This window comes from Dysidea avara, chromosome 12 (assembly GCF_963678975.1).
Source record: "Dysidea avara chromosome 12, odDysAvar1.4, whole genome shotgun sequence".
NCBI lineage: Eukaryota > Metazoa > Porifera > Demospongiae > Dictyoceratida > Dysideidae > Dysidea > Dysidea avara.
Window position 1 is genome coordinate 17325932 of NC_089283.1, and position 24233 is coordinate 17350164.

A 24233-nucleotide genomic window follows, 5' to 3' on the forward strand; every position below is an offset into this window, starting at 1 on the left:
ATAGTTAGTATATTATGATGCTTGCACCAATGATAGTTTTTAAACACAATTTAAGTTAGTAAGACTGGACGTGTATAAATACATGACATTATGCGTAGTTCCATCTGATAAGCAAAGCTATAGTATGAAGAAGAAGAACAATGATACACAAAATGATTTCATTGTCCATGCATTGCACAAGCATATGGAGATCGTGTATGCAGTAAAGTCAACTTTTATAAATGAAGCAAAGAAATTCTACAGAGGAGAGGAATCCAGAGGAGACAAATGCAGAATGATGAAATGTAATTCAATGACTACTGAGCAGCAGATGATTTCATATATGTAACTTTAAGATAATTCTGTAATTTTTGTGTAGTATTGATTTTTGTGTTTCTTACATTTAACTCAAGTGTGAGTGTGAGAAAGATGGTAAAGTCAGTTGCCACTAACTATATGCCACCAAAAATGAGACACAAGAATGAACATTATCTAATGCACCAGCCTGAGACCTGGTCAAAGCTTATTTGTTTGCTGTGGGACTTGTACAACTGTCCATATACAGCTAATCAACCAAGATATAATGAACTAAGTCACTTTGGATAATGACAACAGTGAATGATCAAACCATAATAAACACATTAGAATTTAAGCTATGGTATACCCCTCTAGCCACACCATAAAGTTTACAAGTAAAAGCATTTATTTTTGAATTTTTTGTATTTCATGAAATTCAATTAAATAAAATTAATATAGTGTGTGCATATATGTACTATAACAGAGACCTGTAAGAGAGCTATTGTATAGCTGGGAGTCAGAAACTTGGAAATATCCAGTATTATGCACAAGAAAGACTTACATCTTAAAACTATATGCAGGATATATATATATATATATATATATATATATATATATTATGGGTATAGTGGTGACGATTAGCTACTGGTCTACCACTAATATGTAAGCAGAGGCGTAGCAACAGTGTAGGTAGGTGAGGCAGTTGCCTCACCAAATATATTGGTGACTAAACTGAGAACTATATTGGACTTTTAGATGTATTAAAAGCTTGCATTAAGAAAGTTTATATGCTGTTTAGTTTAACTTACTGTATACATTATTATTATTATTATTATTATTGTTATTATTATTGTTTACTGTGCAAAACCTCTTACAAAGAGTATATACAAGCACAGATAATAAATCAGCAAAATTAATTATGTGGTTAATTGATGTTCAGCTAGCCTTGCTTTAAATTGGTCTAAACTTGAACAGGTGATGAGGTCATTGGGTAAGTTATTCCAAATCTTTATACTTGAAGGGAAGAATGAGTTAAGGTATGAGTTTACTCTTGTGTTTGGCTGTAACAGCCTCATTGAATGACCTCGTAGAGAGTAGTTAGATGGAGCTGGTATGAGTATGGTATCAGCCGGTATATCTATTAATTGGTGCATGATCTTAAACATTGTGATCGCTTTCAGCTGGTTTCTGCAGTGAGCCAGAGGTGGCCAATTCAAATTTTGTAACATGTTTGTGACACTTGCATATGAAGAATAATTATTATACACAAACCTCGCACACTGTCTTTGAACTGATTCAATAGCTAAGATATCCTTTTGTGTATAAGGGTCCCAGACCACACAGGCATACTCTAGGATTGGTTTAATAAGTGACTTGTAACAACTCACTTTGACCGAGATTGGGCAGCTATGAAGGTTACGTTGTAAAAATCCTTTGATACTGTTAGCTTTGTTAGTTATCTGTCTAATGTGTTCAGACCAGGATAGCTTTGAGTCAATAGTAAGACCTAGGTACTTGGTGTGCGTCACCTCCTGCACAACAGTGTCATACAAAGTGTAATGGTAAAATATTGGCTTTTTCTTGTACGTTATTCTGATGAATTCACATTTCTTAACATTAAATGCCATCTTCCATTCATTTGCCCATCTTTCCAAAATAGCCAGATCTCTCTGAAGTTGGTAACAGTCTTCTTTTGAGTTAATAGGGGTGTACAGAATGACGTCATCTGTATATAATCTTACTGTCGATAGTATGTTTTTTGGTAAATCATTTATGAAGCATAAGAACAATAATGGAGCAAGAACGGTTCCTTGTGGAACTCCTGATGTCACTTGACTTACGTCACTTTCCTCACCATTAACTAGTACCTGTTGTCGTCTTCCAGTAAGAAAATCTTTCAACCATTCCAAAGTGTTGCCCCGGATACCATAATGATGTAGTTTATGGTAAAGATGTTGGTGTGATACCTTATCGAAGGCCTTAGAGAAATCTAAAAGAATTGCATCAGTTTGTCCATTGTTGTTTAAGGATTCAGCAAAGTCATTGATAGTAAGTATAAGTTGTGTCTCACAAGATCGACCATGGCGAAAGCCATGTTGCTCATCACACAAGATGTTGTGTTGAGAAAGGTGGGAGAAAATGTGTGAATATATTATATGTTCTAAGATCTTGGAGCATATGCATGTTAATGATACGGGTCTATAGTTGCTGCAGAGGGTACGGTCTCTCTTTTTGAATACTGGGACAATATTCGCTTGCTTCCAATCAGGTGGGACTCTGGATTGATGGATGGATGCTTGAAATATAAGTGTCAAAATGGGAGCTATTTCAGTGCTGCACAACTTCAGGAAATGGGCAGGAATTTTGTCAGGTCCAGGTGCTTTAGAGATATCTAACCCATTTAGTAAGTTGAGAACTCCGTTGGCGTCTACAGAAATGGTGGAAATAGCAGGAAAAGGTAAATCAGAGATAGTTGGAGGAGTTTCTGATGAATGCGGTGTAAAAACTGAGGTAAAATAATTGTTCAGTAGTTGTGCTTTAGTATGGTTGTCGTTATATATGTTGTCATTATGTCTTAAGGAGGCAACACCAAAATTGTCCTTCCGTTGTCTTTTAATATAGGACCACAATCGCTTGGTTATTGCACCATTTTTATCAGTGAGGGATGATATATATCTGTGATATGCTCTACGGCTTTCTTGCTGGACTGTCTTTTTGAAATTTCTATATGTTTGCCATTTAATTGGACAGCTGGATGATTTTGCTAGGTTGTATAGGCGTTGCTTTTTACTAGTAAGAGTCCATCCAAGAGACAGCTCCAGGGGGGTTATTGAGGTATACAGAGAAACCAGCTAAGCAAGATAATCGAGATACCCTAATAGAGCAGTCACCTTAATACAATAGTCAAACAAAATTTTAATATAGTAGTTTTGATAGACCACTTAAATTGCTATCACAATCAATCTCAGATAGTCTAACTTTCAAGGGGAACATACCACACACTCCCTGGATTGACATGTTTCACATCCTATATTATGTCATGCTTATACTTCTGAGCCAAGGTCTGAGCTATACATGCATAAAATACATTCTTTGCAATTACGTTACAACTAAAATTACCTCCAGATCTCTTAATTATTAAAAATTTTCTGGGGGACATGCCACCACCCCCCCTAGCTGGAACATGCTACACATGCTACATATGCTGAGTGTAGAGTGCATACACCATTCATAAGCATTGCAAGATCTGCCTCACCTATTTAAAATTTCTAGCTACGCCCCTGGTAAGGTCAGACCTTCAGTGCTGTTCACTGTAAAGTGTTAATAATAATAATAATAATAAAATAATAATAATAATAATAAAGATGACTATGCAGTTTACAAGGGATTATTTTAACTTGATATAGCTGACATTACACATAAATAGTTAAATAGCTTTATAACAGTTTTCTTTTGAAGTTGAAATGGATATTGCATTTGACTCAACATATTCTTTGACAAAAGCAAAGCTTATGATATCACACATATGTAATGTTATATCTGTGATTTGTCCAATGTACATCCAGTAAAGTTGGAGTTAGTTAGTGGCCATAACTAACATGTCAGATGGTAAAAAATTTCAATTGTTTATCCCTCTTACTGCAAAACTATTCTTCAATGGTTTTTGTGTGTCATACACTGTAATCATCTCCATCCTCCATCTTCTGTAATACAATAGAGGGCAAGTTTAAGAACTTTGGTCTCTCAGAATAAGTAAGATTAGGTGCCAATCTAGCTTCTTTCAACAGGTTCAGTACTCTGATATCTTTAAGAAGATAAGGTTACCAAGCAAAATGTGTATAGTCTAAATGTGGTCTTATGAGAGATGTATATTAATAACAAATGTAAAGTGTGTGGAGTGAGAGCATGACATGTACAATAAAGAATTCCAATCATATTTAACACTTTATAATTGCATTATTGATGTGATGGGAAAATTTTAGATTAGTTGTATAAACGTGACACCCAAATTAGATTCTTCAGTACATTGTCTGATTATAAAAACATAGACATCTGTAGGTAATGAGTATTGTCTTTTTGAATAGCCAAGTGTTTACATTTGTCAATGTTCATTGAATACCAACCAGTTCATAAAATTATCCAAATCGGTCTGTAGAAAAGCCAGCTAGTCAGATAGTTTAGTGTCGTCAGCAAATTCCCGAGGTTTGATTTGATAACATATCAGGCTCAAAATACTAACACCACTAACTACTGGGGACCAGGGAGAAGCTGATCCTCTAACACAAACCTTTGTCTACAATTACTTGGAAAAGTTTTAAAAAATGTCCCGAGTTACACCATATGCTTCAAGTTTACAAATCATTCACTTGTGGGGGACTTTATAAAAGGCTTTCTGGAGATCCAGGTACAGAATTACATCAATGTCTTTACCAGCATCAAAAGGCTTTAGGTATAATAGAACATCAATGTCTTTACCAGCATCAACATAGTTGGTCCAATAGTTTACCACTCTCAGTAGTTGCAGTTCACAATATCTTTTCCAGGATGAAGTCTGTACTGTACATCAGATAATATTTCAGAAGGCTCAGTCTCACATATCAATGGTGTTCCTAATTCCAAACATTTATATACAGCTGTACAATGTTATAAAATGCACACCAGAAACAGTTTGCACATGCATAAAACCACCCTATAAGTACCCAACCGCATGGTCACACTTCGTGGCAAGCCCGCCATGGTTTGTTGGTTGTGTTCTACATCATGCTTGATAATTATAGATAGTGAATTTTGCACAGCAGCTAAAGAAGTTGTCAGATGGAATGTCATTGATAGTTGATATGCCAAGATGTTGACACAGCCCTTCTTGAAAATTGGTGTAACATTCATGGATTTGGTAAAGTGGTTTCTTCAAGTGATTTGTTAAATAGTTGTCAAGGGTAGAATTAAGCCATCATAAATACTAAACAAAAATAATTTCATACATTATCATCAAATCTTTTTATTTTACTTAATATTTAGCCTTCAGTCCTTATATCTCGCATCAAAATCCTTGGTCAAGTGTATGGAAAGCACCAAATAGAATAGTATATTGTATTGTAGCTAATTCTTTGCAGAGGTAAAGCATATCAAGTCTGTTCTAACGTTTTACACAATTGCAGTAGAATGGAGTCATCTTCAACAAGACTAACTGCTTAATGAAGATGTATTAAGAGATAGATTTGTTTTTTACTATGGTAACAATAACATAATTCATCATTGTGTTCCTATGAAATTTATTGCATGCCATCATGTTACACATTAGAAGGCACAGAATTCAATTCTGATTTAACCTTTTAGATAAAACAATTAGCTACTGTAATTCACTTTATTTTCATGCAAAAATTTGGTGTGATAAAAATTTTCATGTAAAAATATTTTCTTATGATGTACGTGAATGACTGCTCTATTAGATAGTTCGATCTTGTATTAAAAAAAATTTTGTGCAAGAAATTTTCGTGCAAATGTTTCATATGAAAATTATTTTACAATGAAAAAAAAGCAAAGTACGGTATTAGAAAGTTGTGGATGATAGTCCATATATGGCAGGGTTTTTGACTTGTACTAATTGTACACTGCACTTGCTTTAGTGCAAGCGATCATAACATTTAGAGGGAATCGTATATAATCATAAGCTGATTTTCTTCAATTGTGTTGCTTTTCCATCCATTACAACTATAATGTACTGGATATCATGTTCTAACAGTATACATGAGTGCCGTGCATGTGTGCATAATTATGTTTGACCAACTAGCCATCTGCATTTCTGATTTATATAATCAAACCAGTTTGGGTGATGGAGACTGACAATTCCCTACAAATCAGATAGAGATCTGTGGATCACATACCCCACACACAACTAGCATTTGAGATTTTATAGCAAGCAGCTAAGCATGCAAAAGCAGTAGAAGCACAATATCTGCTGATGACTGTTAATTGTTATCATTATTACTGTTTTACAGTGACTGGCCAGCACTGAAGGTCTGACAGCAGCCTTTGAGTTATCTGAACAGGACTTAACAACTTTGACATGGCTAATAATGTAAAACAGCTGCATGGAAAATTGAAAAGTATTCTCTTCAACCCCAGGATTCGGACTGCAGGTCACCCAATGTTTAGTCAAGTGCCACACTAAGGTCTCCTCCAGGAGGGATAGATTTTCTTCCTTTAATGTTGTGCTAAATTAGGCTAGTTACCAAAGGCGGATCTGAGGGGGGGGGGGGGGCAAGGGGTGCAGTGCCCCCTGGCCTTTCTCTTGCCCCCCTTGGACCTACAGTACTATATTGATACCAGAAACTAGAACAAGAATCACTGTATTCAGAAGTATAGAAAGCCAATGGGCAAATAGAAGACAACAGTTATAAATGTATTTTACAGTTATAGCTAAACTGTACACTGTAAAGAAAGCAAGGCAAATATATTTGAATTTTATGCAAAAGTCGAGGTACTCTAATAGAGCAGTCACTACTCTAATACAGTCGCAATTCTAATGTCATCAATTTACAAATCATAACAATGCTAGCTACTCCTTATTTTGATTTGGTATACACTTTACCATCAAACAGGTTTATTTCAGATAGGCTAACCAATCTTTGTAAGCATTGCAAAGCATACACTTTGTTAGCTACATAAAAATGCTCTAAAATTCAAACCTAGGAGGTATAATTTTAAAATTTTCTCCAGCTACAGTCTTAAAAACTGTATTTCCATCATTCATCCAGCTATATGCTGAATAAAGGTATGCAAATGAATATAACTTTGTACTAGAATTCCATTCTTATCCTCATAGTGGAATAAACACTGTTGTGCACTAAAACTTCTTGCCCCTCTTGGCCCCCCTGACAGTGTCTCTTAGATCCGCCTATGCTAGTTACGGATATGAGCAGGCACCTACTGTTTCATGAGAAGGAAGATTAATGATCATAATAGCACCTATTGCTGTTGTACAACCATACTGTACATATGTACTGAATCACCAACTATTTGAGCTATTTGGGATGAAGACATCTATTCCCCAATGAAAGTCTTCTGAGGGATCTGAAGGCATCATACAATCATGTGTGTGAATAAATGACCACAAAATATGTGACTGTAGCAGCACATATTTTGTGGTCATGTACATATGCATTTAAATGAATGATAAAGCTTTTGTGGTCATGTACTTATGTGTTTAAATTAATAATAAAAATATTTTGTGGTCATGTACTCATCGAGGAGTCCGACACGTATGGAATCTAGCATTGAGCAGGATTCAAATCCTTAAATCTTGGATAAAATCCTTTAAATCTCTAAGGCTGAACGAATCTTTAAATTTCCCAAAAGTCCGTAAATTTTAGAGAGATAACCATCATTAACAATTGTGATGTAAAGATGTACAACAAAACAAATAGGCATGTGAAACCTCGGACAGCATGCGAACACAAAAAGTAGAGGACTACACTGTGGGCATGGCAAGGCAAAAACAACAACAACAAAAAAAAAGACTAATTACTGTAATTACAAAAATAAAACTGTCTAATTTGTGCACCACTCTGTACAGTTTCGTGCTAGAAAAATTCTCTGAGAGGCAGAGATACTGGCAGAGGCAGCAGCATCTAACCATTCCTTAATAATGTGCTTCGAAATCCTTATATCAGCTTGAACAAAGTTTAACAAACTAGATAAATTCTTGATGGAAGACACTTGAAAATGACCAAGTACCGTGATTTCAATGGTGTCATAATAGTTAGCAATATTTAGGCGATCAAATTCAGCCAACAGCTGCAGATACTCAGTTTTGCTCTGCTTCCTATTGCGAGCAGACTGGATGTGATGGATGGAGTCCAGAGGGCATGTTAGTTCCAACAGAGTGATGGAAGAACTCTGGGAATTATATATTACAATGTCTAGACGGTAGGATGTAATAAGGAGACTCATCGGAATTGTAGACTGTGGAGAATTATCAGCATGGAAATTAGGTATATCAGCAAACACTTTAACAAATGGGATGTCAGCAAATGCTTCAGAAAGTTTAGTGGCCAAAACACGAAGAACCTGATCATGACGGTAGGTATACCGCTGTTGATTTAATGCTGCAGGGCAGCTACTTAAAACATGAGCAGTTGTTGGGCGCCGTGAATCGCAAAGCAAACACTTCGCTTCACATAGGATGGACCATCTCTGTAAATTCACAGCAGTGGGTAGAGTGTCAGATGCTGCACGAAGGAGAATGACAATTGACCGGGGTGGAATCCCTTCAGTAGCCTGTTCCAAGTTTTACAGCTCTCTAGTTCAGCGGAACTCTCAAACTTTGACTGAACAGTTAGTGACTGTAAATGATCTTTGCATTGAGCTTTGATGGAATCTGACAACTGGTGCTTAGCCTTAATATATAACAACCGAGCTGATGGGAAAACAGATAATCTATTCCTAAATTCTCCGTTTATTCTTAGTACAAGATCGAGATACTCTAATAGAGCAGTCAACTGCAGCAGTTGAAACTATTCTAATAGAATATTCATAATATTAAACAGATATTGAAGAAGAAAAGCCAAAATATAATTCAGAATTCTTCAAATTTAGTAGATCTTGCACTGCTATTTTGTAATTAAATACTTTGCACAATTCTAGTGGTTTATTTCAATGTATTTCAAACTATTTGAAATACAGTAAATCCTGGTCAAAATCCCAAATCCCTGCTATAATTTTGCAAATATTGAATCTAAGGTCTTCGTGTCAGACCCCTTGGTACTCATGTACTTATATATGCACTTGATGAAAGCTATTCAGTCTACAGGGACTATATACAAAGGACTCTATAGACTGGACAGTAGGTTTTAGTAATGCAGCTGTATATACGCTATGAGCTAACGTCAGCTGACAAAGCCTTACATAATATCTACATAAGGTCTACATGTCTCTTCTTAGAAACTTGTGTTCAGGAAGCCTCCTGTTTATTAAATGCAATCCCACTAGGGACCTGTGAGAAGGCTAAAGCCTGTGAATACAGGGTGTTTGTGAAGTTTAAGTGAATGCTTTTGCTTAATTCAATTCTGTGATCCATGATACACTGTGACATCATGCTAACAGTACTTTAAATAGTAAAATACCCACAAAAAGATGCGATTTGCAATCTGTTTGTGACTGAAGTTCTTGAACTATGAATCCAAACAACTTCAAGAAAATTAAAGTCAGGTTATTATACTTATTAGCTTGGAGCATGAGTCACTAGCTAGCTGGTTAAATGTCCTCAACTTGTATGCGTGATTTAGTTAGCATTAATCAGTCACAAGATGTTGAGTTTTCAGTGTATATAAGATATAATAAGAAACCTTCCATCAGAATGGTACAATAATTATTTATCTTTGGACTTTGTATGCCTGGCCATGGTATATTGTAACTACCATTTCCCAGCTCTCATATAGTATGGGGTAGTACTGTATATTAGGGATCATGGAGATTTGGGCTTTTCTGGCCAAAAAAAATCACCCAAAAACCAGCTTCACAACTCCATCCCGGCACCTTGGTAGTATTGGTTAGGTATAACCAAGCCCAAAAGTGCCTTCAGTATGATCTAAAAGGCTTTCAATAAATTTTTACAAAATTAAAAAAAAATTATCCAATGGAATTTTCTATTGACTAACTGCCTACCTGCCTGCTTGATACCTTCAGGCAAGTGCAACTCAATAACGGCTAAAGCTATGAGGTTGATTTTTTCACTGTTTGACGTTGCTTCGTCCTGAGATGTGCCTTTTGGCATACTGCAGTACGTATAATGCATGTATCATGGACTTACCTTAGTCCTCCTTTGTGTCCCATTTCTTTTTGCTGACAACCTAGAGTGTCGATTCGCGGTAGCGTGATGGCTGCATGGCTTCCCTGTAAATGGGAATTGTCCTTATTTTCCATGGTGACTGGAGAGGCGATTCTAACACTGTTCTTCACTTGTAACACTGTGTATTGGGCTGAACATAGCTGAAAGTGAAGCGTAATGGCCACTGCTCTTTCGAAGCAGTATTTGATAGCTTGAGGCGCACGTTCAGATGAAAACATTAGTTCTGGTGCCATTATCTCTTTTGATGCGGTATGCGTGGGCTCATCTGTCATAATAATGTTACAAAAAGGTAAACAAACAAATTTAAGGAAAAGTTAGGAATTTTAAGTTCGATTAGAGATCATACGAAATAAAGTAGGGAAACAAGTGAGGTTGCCTACCGGCACCTGCAGACATGCTCACTAGTATATCTGCAGGTATAGGCTCAGGTGTAGGCAACCTCCCTTGTTTCCCTACTCTTTTTGTATGATCCCTAATCAAACTTAAAATTCCTTAATGTGGATAAATACGTGGTCCTACTAACTCTACATGTACAGCAATATAGATGGTCATGGGCACTCCTGAACTAGCTATCTTTTTAAACTATACAGCTATAGCTATATATCTTCTAGTGTATATAGGCCGATCAAAGGGTGATGCTAGGCTTAAAAGGCGATGCGTCAATGTTAATGCAAATGTCAGCTGGGAACTAGAAAATTTATGGCATGCATACAGATTGTACACACTTATATCAAATTCATACAAATACTTTTAAACACATAATACATTAAGGATGCATAATTATATGTCTATATCTGCAAAGAATGTCATGAATGACTGGCCTACCTCTTGACTATGCAGTGCAATACTTGCCATCAGGAAGCGTGCACGTGAGCCCAATGGTTTTGTATTAAAAAGCATACTGGACCACATTGGGTGCTGAAATACCTCCCGATTGATGAAATACAACAAGTACAGTGGAATTGGCACGATAAGTCCCGTTAAACCCCACTAAATAGGTCAGTTTTTAAAACTTGGGCTACGTATAAATCACGCGAGATGTCGTGCCAGGCCACGGATGCAGTAGAATGTCTTCGTTGACTAGCTAGAAAGATAAGAGAGAGGAGTCCACTAGAGAAAACAGTATGAATAAATACTGACCCAAGAAGTCATCCTATGCAGCGTACTTCACTAAGACTGTAGTGGCGTGCGCCCTAATCGGGGATCACACGAGACTAGAAAGATGAAGAAAGCTTGAACGACAGCAACAATGGGCCGCCAGTAAGAAGGTTAGAATGAGCCTCACGGTTATCATTCATTGTTGCTACCCTCCTTACAATCTCAAAAATGCAATTAACACGAAAATTGTTTCGTAGCGCTTAGCTATTACGCTTCCAACCTACCGGTACTCTGACTTGGCATGCAGGTTTAAATAAAACTGAGATAAATTAATTGCAGTTATTCGTGGTTATAGTCCCTCAAAATTTATCATTCAAGAAATAATTACATAGTTTAGAATCCATCTAACAACACGAAATGCTTGAAAATTGACCATTAGAGCTAATAGCCTTGTAAGAGTACAATGGGCACATTAGTGTGGGAGTTATGTCTTTCTCACAAAAACTTTGACAATAAGTATACGAGTATCAGACCACCAATTACATTTCTGCAATGAAAAAACAGCACTAGCCATGCATGGATACTATAAATATACAGCCTATAGAGCAGCTACAGTATGTTAGAGATAATTATAGTGCATACGTAAATGCCCCAGCAATGTCATGAATGTAAGTTTGATTAACGAACTTAGATATACGCAGGGCACTGCTGGGTGTACAATGATTTTTTAGGATTAAATTTGCTAGAGCAATTGTTATTAACTACAAAATAAAAGGTAGTGACAAGCTATTTTGCTCTGGTAAGGTCATAATTTTATTACTTTTAGCACAGAGTTCAAGCAATTCCTACCCAAGCAGAACAAAGGGATTGGAGAGAGAAACTTGTAAGGATTGAAGCCATGCAGCTCACAGAACTACAAAGGAGGTGTTAAAAGCTAATAGGAAATCCTGTTAAAACCGCTGAAATTAACATATAGCGAAGTGGACTATACATCAGTAGTAATAAATATTTCAAAAAAGAGCCGACTGCCGTGATAAAAAATTGGACCGTATGACTATTCTCAAAAAAATTATCCGGAGTTAGGTCATTCGCTATATAAACGGTTATTGCTACACGTATCTTGCGAAAGTTAAAATTTTAAACTCGTAACTAACCTGTGTCAATACTGTTTCGCTTGGTGAGTAAAGATAATAGGCCAAGCTATCCATGGGAACACATTGCAGCAGATCTTTTTGAATTAAAAGGCACTAACTATCTGCTAGTTGCAGATTACTTCTCTAGATTTGTTGAAGTACAGAAGCTAGCCATCACCACTTCTTCTAACATTGTAACAAACTTGAAGGCCATGTTTACAAGATTTGGGATTCCTGCTACTCTGGTCACTGATAACAGACCCCACTTTGACTCAGAGGACATGAAGGAATTTGCACAAACCTACGAATTTCATCACATATCATCAAGTCCCTATGACCCCCAGATCATCTTCGATACTATAAGCAAATACTTAAAGAGGGGAGATGTGACATATGGACATTAGCCATGAACATATACTTACATATTATTGTAGCTGTGTATGCGTGTATGTACATAATATGTATGTTGTGCATAAAGTGTGTCTCGTGATCAACCACGCCATATCCTACAATTCTAGAAGTTTCTGAAAGTCATATAGCTGCAGTTGTTTCAATAGCTATCTAGTAGCTAAAAGGATTCCATGTAGTGGATAGCTATATAGCCTATAAAGAGAAACAAATTGTGGTTAATCTATGACATTCCCTCAAAACCATATATACAAGAAGTAATTACATGCTTCAAACTTCATTTATTTAGTACAGCTAAGAATTCATGCATCTACATATAGCCACCAAGCATTAAACAAATGTATGGATTTAGAGAAACCTGTCAAAATTGAAGCCATGCAGCTCACAGAACTACAAACGAGGTGTTAAAAGCTGATAAAGTACTATAGGTATAAGCCTGACATGCAGTGATCCTTTGCCACCAAGCAGAATAAAAGGATTGGACTAAGAGAAACCTGTCAAAATTGAAGCCATGCAGCTCACAGAACTACAAACGAGGTGCTAAAAGCTGATAAAGTACAATAAACTTGACAGTGAATCCTTTGCCACCAAGCAGAACAAAAGGATTGGTCTAATTCTCAAGAGAAACGTGTCATTGAAGCCATGCGGTTCACAGAACTACAAACGAGGTGTTAAAAGCTGATGAGTGTTGTTATTGAAATTGACGTAGCGAAATGGATTGACAGGTAGTAAAACGAGCCGATTTCCGTGATAAAAAGTATAGACTGCACGACTATCCGCAGTTTGTTCTTCGCTATATATTAAGGGTACCTATCTTGCAAAGTTTAGTTTTTGAAATTTTGACTCCTAGCCGCTGAGCTAACCTGTGCCAGTATTCGCTAGGTGAGTAAAGATAATCTGTGTGGATTTAGTTATACTGAGCTATATAGCAACGTATATACTGAGCTAGCTTTGAGTCAGTTGCATTGTACTAATGTTTAAATGTTTTATTTATATTGTTCACAGAGCGATCTGATCCATTTTTCTGCGACTGAAGGAACTAGCTATCTACAATGCCGACGGAGAAAACTGACATCCACATCGTTGTCATTGGACACGTAGACTCTGCCGATAAACCAATATCCACTGGCCCCATGATCAACAAATGTCAAGGTGATGGAATCGAAACCACTATGCCGCCGGGTTTTGGACGAGTTAACAACTGAAAGAGAACTGAAGCTGAATGTTAGCTACCCTGCACAGTAAAAACAAAGTAGTGAACGTCACTACTTTATGTAGTGACGTTCACTACTTTTAGATTCACTACAACGTAGTGAATTATCAAAGTAGTGAAGGTCACTACCAATGTAGTGACGTTCACTACATTTTAATTCACTACGTTGTAGTGAAATCATAATGTAGTGACGTTCACTACAAAAAGTAGTGACGTTCACTACATTTTAATTCACTACATTGTAGTGAAATCATAATGTAGTGACGTTCACTACAAAAAGTAGTGACGTTCACTACATTTTAATTCACTACGTTGTAGTGAAATCATAATGTAGTGACGGTCACTACAAAAAGTAGTGACCTTCACTACATTATAAATTTTTACTATACATCAATATAACAGCATGTCAAGAACACTGTTACTGTCAAGAACACTGTTACGGTCAGTAACATTTAACATTGGTATATAAAGGACAGTTTCTGAGGTATCATAACAGACTATAAACCAAAATTGCAGGTTGATAGACTTCTTTAAATAAAATGTTACCTCTGAAAAATGACAACCTCTTTATAACAGTATGGTCACAAAGTGTCCACTAGAAGTATCATCTGCATATTTCACCACAACTATGTAAACTTGCTGTGTATTCACAGTAGTATAGGCTAAATGTAGCAAAACCAAACAAAATATCCGATTGTACATACGTGGGTGTGTGTGTGTGTGTGTGTGTGTGTGTGTGTGTGTGTGTGTGTGTGTGTGTGTGTGTGTGTGTGTGTGTGTGTGTGTGTGTGTGTGTGTGTGTGTGTGTGTGTGTGTGTGTGTGTGTGTGTGTGTGTGTGTGTGTGTGTGTGTGTGTGTGTGTGTGTGTGTGTGTGTGTGATAACACTGGAAAACAGCAGTCATGTATTGTAGCCTCAGATTTTCTATTGGTAGGGACTATATAGTACATTTGATAAATTTCTGATTTGAAGATTAAGATTCCCACCTGAAGCCATTTATTGATGTGAAAAGGATGCTTATAAGAAGATACTATGAGTTTGCACATGCATGAAAGATCACATGACAACCTTTAGAAATTTGCAGGGGATATGGTATGGGATGCTGCTGTCAATGCTAAGGAGCTAGGATTTACTTCACAAAGGACTTTCATTCATTGATTAGGTTCAATATGTACTTCTGCAGGAACGTAAATGAAGTCTTTGCAGACATTCTACTAGGCTGTAGTAAGCCAAGTAAAAAAATTTTGACTACTTTTCTGGACATGGGGAAACTAGGCAAATTTGATGTCAAACTGTACTCATAAATTTTAGTATGTAAATGCTATAAATACCTGCATTTATGAAACCACTAAACTTTCACATTCATGTAATCAAAATGGTAAATGTAAAATATTATATAACATCAACTATACGTACTGTTAAGTTTAACAATGGAAATATACGTATAATGTACATACGTAACAAAAACACATCTTTGACCAGCTTCTGCATCTTTCATCCAGCAGCGGGCAGAACGAGTCTGTAAATGAAAAACAATATATCATGTACATGTATCTGGAAACATAGACATTTGTGAAATGTGCCTTGTTCTGTATTTATTAGGGATGAAAAAATTACTCGCTAAAGAAATTCACTCAGACAGTCTTTCTAGAATCCACTCAAACTAGCTCATTATGTCACACGACCATACAAATCCCCTTCTAGCCTGAGTATTCCTAGGGTTTGCAGGTCGAGACATGGTCGGGGTTTACATTGTCAGTGCTTACCCGGTAGGTGGGAAACTATAATTTTCAGTGATGCAAATCCCCACCTTGGCCAGGCAATAAGAATGTAAAGCTTCTCTAATTGCAAGTCCTGATTTTGACTTGAAAGGCAAGCCATGCAAATGGTAACCCAGAACCTTTGCATTATGCAATGTTTCAGAGTCTAACTGTTATGCTTTAATTTATAATACAAATACTGTATTGCCTTGAGTTATGCACCTATCCGTGTAATCCCGACTATACCACTGATACGGGATGAGGTGGAGGCAAACAGGCTGTGTGAAATAGTTCACTTGTGAAGGTGGGTTGATATTTCCCTGGTTGAGAATATGTAGCTGACACAGATAGATAGTCTGGGCATGTGAAACTATGTTGGGTGGAGGTGCATGTGTGTAGAGTATTTTCTGTCCAGCTTTAGACTATAGAACAAGTGCCCGCAAACAACATATATATGTGACCAGATTTGCGAAAGGGGGTCTTCCATACATCTAATTTATCAAATTTAATGACTCATAACCAGACCTCTTAACTATCACAATTTGGTCATGAGACGCATGATTTCAGCCTTCATATCACGACCACTTGTTGATCTCACGATTTCCAATAAAATTTTCTAAGGCACGCTAAATCTCCTTGATTTAAGCCCCAAAACATCTTGTAGCAGGTGTCACGTGATCAGTTCATTAGAATAGTGGGGTGCCTCTGTATTTTGAGCTGAAAATTTTGGCAGTTTCCCATACTTTTGAATGTGTCACAATCAAGTCACTTTGCTGCCAAACTCAATGAACTGACCCCTATTTAAAGGTGAAATCCTTTGAGAAAAGACTCAGTACACTGAAGAATTAGGTGAAATCCTACCAGTTGTGTTATTGCAAATGTTTATTGCTTAATTTCGGTTGTTGTGAGATGTACTTGTGAGGAAAATCTGTGCTGAACACTAAATCCACAGCTGGATACTGATTACTCAAGAAATGGGAGGTGATTTCAACAACGAATCACTGGTGAACCAGTACATCAGCTGAGTTGAAAGACTGATATCACGTGATTCAACGATGGAGCAAAATAGTAGGTTCTTGTCATATAGTAGGCTACACTATAGTATAGAGATATTATAAGCTGCAGTAAACAGCAGTACTGCGCTCACATAGCTAGCTAGTTGTGCCTTTTAAAACATTTTTTTGTTAAAACAAATGTAACTATGTGCATGAGCCCCAGCACAAAGATGGTAGGCTTCACAGCTGCATGGGGATGGGTGGCTGGCTTTCTCACAGCCAGATCTGCTTCCAGGTTGAGAGGTCTGTGATATCTTTAGACTGAAAAGGCTATTGATTAAAAAATTGGACAGTAGTGAGCACTAACATAGTTTAGTGGATGGACAAATTTTCAAGTTAATACATTCCTTGAGCAATGAGTTATGGACTTCTGAGTTCATAGAATTGGATGTGTGTGGAAGACCCCTCTTCATAAATCCAGTCACATACCGAGTAACCATTAATTATCTATGAAGGAACACACCTAACACTCACACTTAAGTTTCATGATGATTCTGTATAAGGCCACCCCATGTAGTTTCCCATCATCCGTCCAGCATCATCATAACTTAATATATGCACTCTCATAGCGTATTCATTTACACGTACTTTTGATATGTACTTTCATAGTGTATTCATATTAGTAATAATGTACAGTACTCATGTAAACTTCACACTAACGTATTTTAAGGAATATACAGGATTTTACGCTACATAGTATATACTACGTAAATAAACCACATATAGTCTAAAATTATAGTACCTTGAGTATCTGGTTATGTTTTTAAATACAACGTAGCCACCCTGAAGACACATCCTTTGCCAGCTTCTTTCCAAGTTCCAACTTCTTTTTTATCTTTCATCACGCAGTGGCCATTACAGATCTGCAATAGAAAACAATACTTTAAACTGAAAAGATGTAATGAAATAATTACACATATTTTGTGACTTTGCGTATGTGATTGGCTGAGCAAAGACCGGTTATTTTCGCCCATTCCTTGGATTCTATTTTATTGCTTCTCCGTTATCTATAGTAACAAAAGGAGTGGACAAAGAAGACCATTCCAACAATGAAGTGACCATGGTAAACTTAATTTTTACCGCATCACCCATAACTCACATGGCTTCTGATGTATATACATGAAATAAAGATTGTCTTACTCCCCATGAAAAGGCAAATCTGATGGTTTATATAGGTTTTATTGATTCGTGCTTTGTTTCAGTACATAAAAACTAAAACATGCATAATTTTTTATGTAGCATGCATATTTTTATACTCAATACTTTTTTACTACAAAATAGAACCATACAAAAACAGCTGGTTTTCGCTCACTATTATAACTGTGGATAATCGACTCTGCTATATCTGATTACTAGAGATCCATTAGCTACAGTATTAAGTAACTCTTGATACCTCCAAGTTTACCCTTAAAGCTTCTGAGAAAGCTGGTACGTGTCTCAGTGACACTATCATTTGGCAGTGTTTCATCTAGGGTTGGTGGTGAGAGTATTCATGGCAGCAGGCAATCACATATTATATGCATAATTCAATTATTTGTGAATGGTTATCGCTATCATACAGAAGCGATCATGGAATTGAATTGAATAAAAGCCGATGGCATATAACAGGTTTAGCATCATCCTGTTTCTTGCAGTATTGAAATGTTAAATATTTGCTCAGCACTTGCATTTACTGGAAGTGATACAATACAGACTGGAAATACGGCTGGTCAAGTATAAACACAGGGGCAGATCCAGGGAGTTCAAAGGGTTCCATGGAACCTCATTCTGGAAATTCCCCATGCTAAATCCGCCATTGCTTTGGTTCCATTCCAAGAAGCCAAAATGCTCCAAATGTCTCTCTATAAATTCTCTCTTGAAAAGCACCCTAGTGATATGACTATGGTTGACAGTCTCACAGTAAACAATGAAGGTGCAAGATACTCTAATAGAGCATACCAATACTACAAAAACAATGGCTGGTCTCCGTAGTCAAGCAATGAATAGATGTTTGGTTCCCCTTTTGCATTGGTCCCATCAGCAGCATATGGAGAATATAGTAATTGTTTAACCCTTTGAGGCCGTAGGGGGGTCGATTCGACCCTTGAAAATTTTGAAAACTTCACAGCGCCGTAACTTCTGCGTGCTTTAGGCTATTACAATGGGGTCATGTTTAACAGATTGCTTGATGAATGGGGACTCCAGTGATGTATAGTTTTAAGCCAAAAGTCAATGAGGAAGTCGTAAAGAACATTGTGTATAACAAGACGCCGTTTTATAAACACGCGTAATTTCTTCTTCGAAATAAACACGGCCATAACTTCCGCATACTTCAGTGTACGGATTTGGAATAAACGTCATGGGATTCGCCATGTGATTCTGCATAAAATGGTTCTGAGGATTTGATTGTGGGAGTTACCATCACCGAGATATGGACGCTTGCCGAATCGGTGTCAAAAATCACGATGTAGCGTCTTGAAGAAAGGCTAAGGGTTGTACGGCGTGTTCCACTCCTATGATTCGCCTGATAATCGCTGTAAAGGTGAGCCATTGTATATAGATCGCCTTCATAAAGTTTCCTTGTGTCTAGGAAGAAGAGATTAGACCATACAGCAAATAATCTATTAATACCACAAAACCGCAAATATTTTAAACACACTTTTCAGGTCTCAAAGGGTTAAACAGAACGACTTCAGAATTTACTTCTGGGGGCCGCACAATGTAAGGATTCCACCCATACCCTACTAGAAAGAGTACTACCCTGGCAGCACCCACTCCTTCACAAAAAGAGGAAGGGTCTGGTCACTCTCACTATAGCATTACAGAGTTTCAACTATGGAAGATAATTAAACAATGAGATCACAATGGCAGCAAGAATGGAATGTTTAACAACCATACGAAGTAAGCATAGTTATAGGTTAAACAAACTCAACCAAAAAGCACAACCAAAAAAATAGTTTTTATATTGATTAGGCATCACGAGTACATCAGCTCCAACTACATGGCCCTCTACCTCCATCTTTTGTTCTTTTAAAGAACATCCTATTGTTGACTACAAGCAGCCATTACATCTTCACAAAACATATTACATAATTCCAAGAGCTATTATTAACTCTTGATAATTCTATAGTATCAATGCATGATAACTTAAAAAAAATTGTGAATACCAACAACATAATCTGATTGGCACAGCCTGTTTTCTGTAACATGCTACTGATTTGAATGCTAGAGTAACCGGACCAGGATGGGCATCGGCACATTATACAGTAACTGAATTAAAATAACTTGACCAGAAATGAAAATCTTCCAGCACTTGCAAAGTCGAAGCTTCATATTCTGGGAATGGCATTACAAGACCAGTGAGCTCTTTAGGATGTCTTTGGAGTGAGCTCCATAAAAAAAGTTATCACAAAATGATCTCAGTAGCATTTCTGACCCTTTAAAGAACTCTTAGATAACAAGGGAAGAACAAAAATTTTGGTCTCAACAGTTATGGTTAATACATTTTTTACCTCTGAAAGAGGAAAACCTGCAAAAAATGGATAAAAATTCTGGGTCCCAAAATGTCCAAAATAGCACATGAATAAATAGTACATGAAATCAGTCAATAGTGAGGACAAACCTTGCCATAAATATTAATTGAGGTCTGGCTGACATTGACCACAGTTGCAGGTCGCACAGTGGACTGGCAGCTAGTATCCTAATTAATGCCTGCACATCCACAAACTTTGGCACAGTCGCAATGTGTCATTGGGTTCAGAAAAGAAAAGAATGCCATAAATTCATTTTCCAGGTCAGTAGTCTGGCCATGCAAGTATATATATAATAATAATAGTGAGAGACTATTGACCCCGGGCCATCAATAAATAATGTCAGTAGTATATAGACCCTTTGCAGGTGAGCTGCTGCCATAGCAACATTCACCATTTTGGAGTACAACCTGATTTGCAACCCTGATAGCCAGTGTTGGGCAAGTTACTTTGTAAAAGTAACTAGTTACATATTACATATTACTTGCAACTGAACTATTTAGTTACAGTTACATATTACCCATAAAATAAAGTAACTATAATAATATTACATATTATATTACTTTGTGTCCACAGCCTTAAGCTGTCACGTGTGAAACTACCACTTTATCACGTGACATGATTGCGTTGTTGGAAAATGTGCAAATCTTGGTTTTAAATAAGAAGCTGGCGAATAAGCTTCATTCAGTAGGCTTCGTTACTTTGTTGTGGCTAGGCATTACTCAGAGGACAATGAACGAGATTAGTAACTTCGTTACTTGTAGTAATAATATTACGTAATATTACAGTAACTATATTACATAGGTAACGCGTTACATTTGTAAGCAAAGTAACTTGAGTTATATTACTCGTTTTTATAGCGTATTTCGTTATATTACTTAGTTACCACAAAAGTAATAATATTACGTAACGCGTTACTAATGTAACGTGTTACTCCCAACACTGCTGATAGCATAGGGGAGAGTGTACGTTTAACCTACATGGTCAACCTTTGCTGTGAAATGCAGGAGAAGCAGCCCTAGGTATTGTTTTACTCTTATGAAAAGCAATGCTATCAGGTTTGCAAAACTGGTTGTACTCCAAGATGGCGGATGCTGCTATGGCAGCAGCTCACCTGCGAAGGGTCTATAGCCATACCAGGGATGGCGATGACCAGGGTTAGAGCCCTGGTAATCAGTCAAAGCACCGGTAATTTGTCAGTGTAAAGTGCTATTAGTCCTGGTAATAACATCTTAAAACCTTCGTAATTATGAAAGGCTGGCCATAGACAGTATATTGTACGTAGAATATACTGGCTAACGCCCATTAATTCAAATGTGTGTTTACAGTTACAGCTTGTTTACTTACGATTTTAAACAGACTAATCAGGAACGGTTGATTACAGACGATAAACACTATAGATCTTCAGATACAGAGTGCATAGCACTAAGCAGTAGCACCCGGGTAGCACCAGAGGTAGCACCTCGAGTAGCATCATGTCAAGGAAACTCTAAATAATGCCACATATAATTGATGACGTCATCTACTTGGTAACATCGTTGCTCACTTAGTTACGTGCTGTAGAAGTCATGTAAGTGGAAGACTAATAATTGTTCTTTTACTTCTGTTTTCTATTGACTAGGGACTGTTTCGTAACTGTGACGTGCGGTCAGGTGGCCGCAGAGTGGTCTCTCGAGTCAACTGAGTAGGCTAGGCAGCTTAGCACTGCGTACCTAGTAGCTGTTGCATTTAGCAAGTGGTTAACAATTCAGAAAAGTAAGTCTTAAATTGTAATTATTTGTTTTACACTTTTGCACACGTAGACTACCCCAGCCTGCAAAGTTGGCTGCCCGCCAATTTCCCGGCGCCGGCACTGTAGTACCAGAGCCGAGAGGTGATGAAGTTTGGGGCTTTCATTTTAATATACCATAAGGTATAGCACATAGTAACTGAATTGAGTGATGGAGTAATGACACTTATGGTGTGACTGGCGGTTGCTTACAAACTGGATTGTCCGGGCACAGTGTACACTGACGTATTTTAGCTTTCTGACATACCTGAGCTTCACGGTTTTACCACTACTAGCTAATCACTTTTTTTTGTTTTCTGTATGTATGCATGTTTGTCAGTTTTGTTCTTGTATTTACCTTGCCGTTCCCACGCAGATCTTTTACTACGATCTGATTGTGGTTGCATGAGACCGAGGTCGCACATACTGTAAGCTAACTCTACTTATTGTGTTTTCTCATTTATAATAATGATGGTTCTCTCTCCATGCAGTAGCCGATTGATATTCATTGCAGTGGTGTATACCTGTGGGGTACTGCTGTGTGTCTGCAAGTGTTTAAGGTTTGTAGCTTTAAACAACCATTCTGCAGTTAAAATGTTGTTTGGCAGTTTAGGTAATACTGACTTTCCATTGGTAGCAGTTTTAAACAGGTAAATGCTTTAGCTTATTACATTGGAGATCGTTTACGATCTTTGTTTCTTGATATAGCGAATACTGCAAGACTAGCAAATGAAACAATTTGCTATCACTATACTGTGGTTACTAATAGGAACTGATCTAACATATCAGATGGTTATACCATGCACCCATCCCTTACGCACAGTTGTGCAATAGTTGGTAAGTGCATATATGTTTATCTCATATTACATATCAACAATTATTTTATCACAGCATAAATCATGTACATCTGCTCTATTGTAGCTATGCTGGTAAGATTTATTTAGCTACCATAGTTTGTATTATATTGTTATATCTTGCAGTTCAATGAGATAACTTGCAATATACACTGCACAGTATCTGATGCATCTTTGCTGCTGCAGAATCTTCTGACAAGAAATTTCTGGACTAACATGTATGCACCTATACAAAACAACTGACATTTTGTATACATGTATTTTTACTTGTATGCAGTATTATTTTTAATGGAATTCTATGGTGCATGAATGCATAAACTGGATGCAAATGCAATGTAGTGAAATCACTGCAAATAAGTAGTGACGTTCACTGTAAAACAGTAGTGAAGTTCACTACTAATGGCACTGCAAGTAGTGACGTTCACTACAGTTAGTAGTGACGTTCACTACAATTAGTAGTGACGTTCACTACTTTTTTGTAGTGACGTTCACTACAAAAAAGTAGTGAACGTCACTACACAAAAATAGTGAGTATTGTGGCAGAGGTTTCACTACTAATTAGTAGTGACGTTCACTACTTTGTTTTTACTGTGTGACTTTATTAGCATTTAGTATGTTGTACGTATCTGTGTGTCATATAGTAGTAGTATGTACTGTATAGTTTTCAGAAAATCAGTTTGATTGCAAACAAATTTTCAATCTTCCATCAATTTTAGCGATGCAGCTAGCTAGCTAGTTTGCTAGCATAGCTATAACGATTGCAATTCGATACGAATTTCGATGCGCGCACTAATGCATGGAGCTTGTTGAGTCACCGCGCACTATAGTTGGCTGCTTTATAGGTTTAAAATATTTTGGTGATATAATAGCTATAGCCGCTACGTCACACTTTAGCATAGCTACATATAGACTAAACTATATATTACCGCCGCGGCTATGGCTATATGTGCATGCAGGACATCGTTAGCGTGTTTACAGCAAGGTATATATATACATTTAACAGTGCATGAAGTCAAAGGATTATAATGTCCATAACAATAATTATAGAATATGCAACACCATGCATGCAGAGTGACCGATTTCAGAATTTTCTAGCTAGCTACCTTGATTTTATATAAAAGTTTGTGAAAATAGCCTAGCTGTAGGGGGGTCTGGGGGCATGTTCCCTCTCAGGGAAATTTTTGAAAATAGATGCTCTGAAATGACATCTGGAGTCTATTTTACATATGCAAGGTTTCTTTCTGCTTTTTGTTAACATATGGATATATACAGTATATATTCAATTTCATATCTATAGCTGGTAGCTAGCC

General features: G+C 37.0%; 2 long non-coding RNA genes across 3 annotated transcripts; one reads left to right on the top strand and one right to left on the bottom strand.

Moving 5' to 3' along the window:
* Positions 1–15326: 15326 nt before the first annotated feature.
* On the bottom strand, positions 15327–21827 carry LOC136241373 (uncharacterized). Its single transcript, XR_010694265.1, has 3 exons — positions 21649–21827; positions 17535–17655; positions 15327–15496 (listed from the first exon to the last, which is right to left on the bottom strand). It is a non-coding gene; the product is annotated as an uncharacterized lncRNA (long non-coding RNA).
* LOC136241374 (uncharacterized) lies at positions 21372–23238 on the top strand. 2 transcript variants are annotated; one of them, XR_010694267.1, is made up of 9 exons: positions 21372–21871; positions 21923–22056; positions 22104–22213; positions 22446–22497; positions 22561–22629; positions 22683–22719; positions 22778–22906; positions 22961–22998; positions 23050–23238. It is a non-coding gene; the product is annotated as an uncharacterized lncRNA (long non-coding RNA). The 2 variants fall into 2 exon arrangements; XR_010694266.1 differs by having other exon boundaries at positions 21373–21871; positions 22678–22719.
* The last annotated feature ends 995 nt before the right edge of the window (positions 23239–24233 follow it).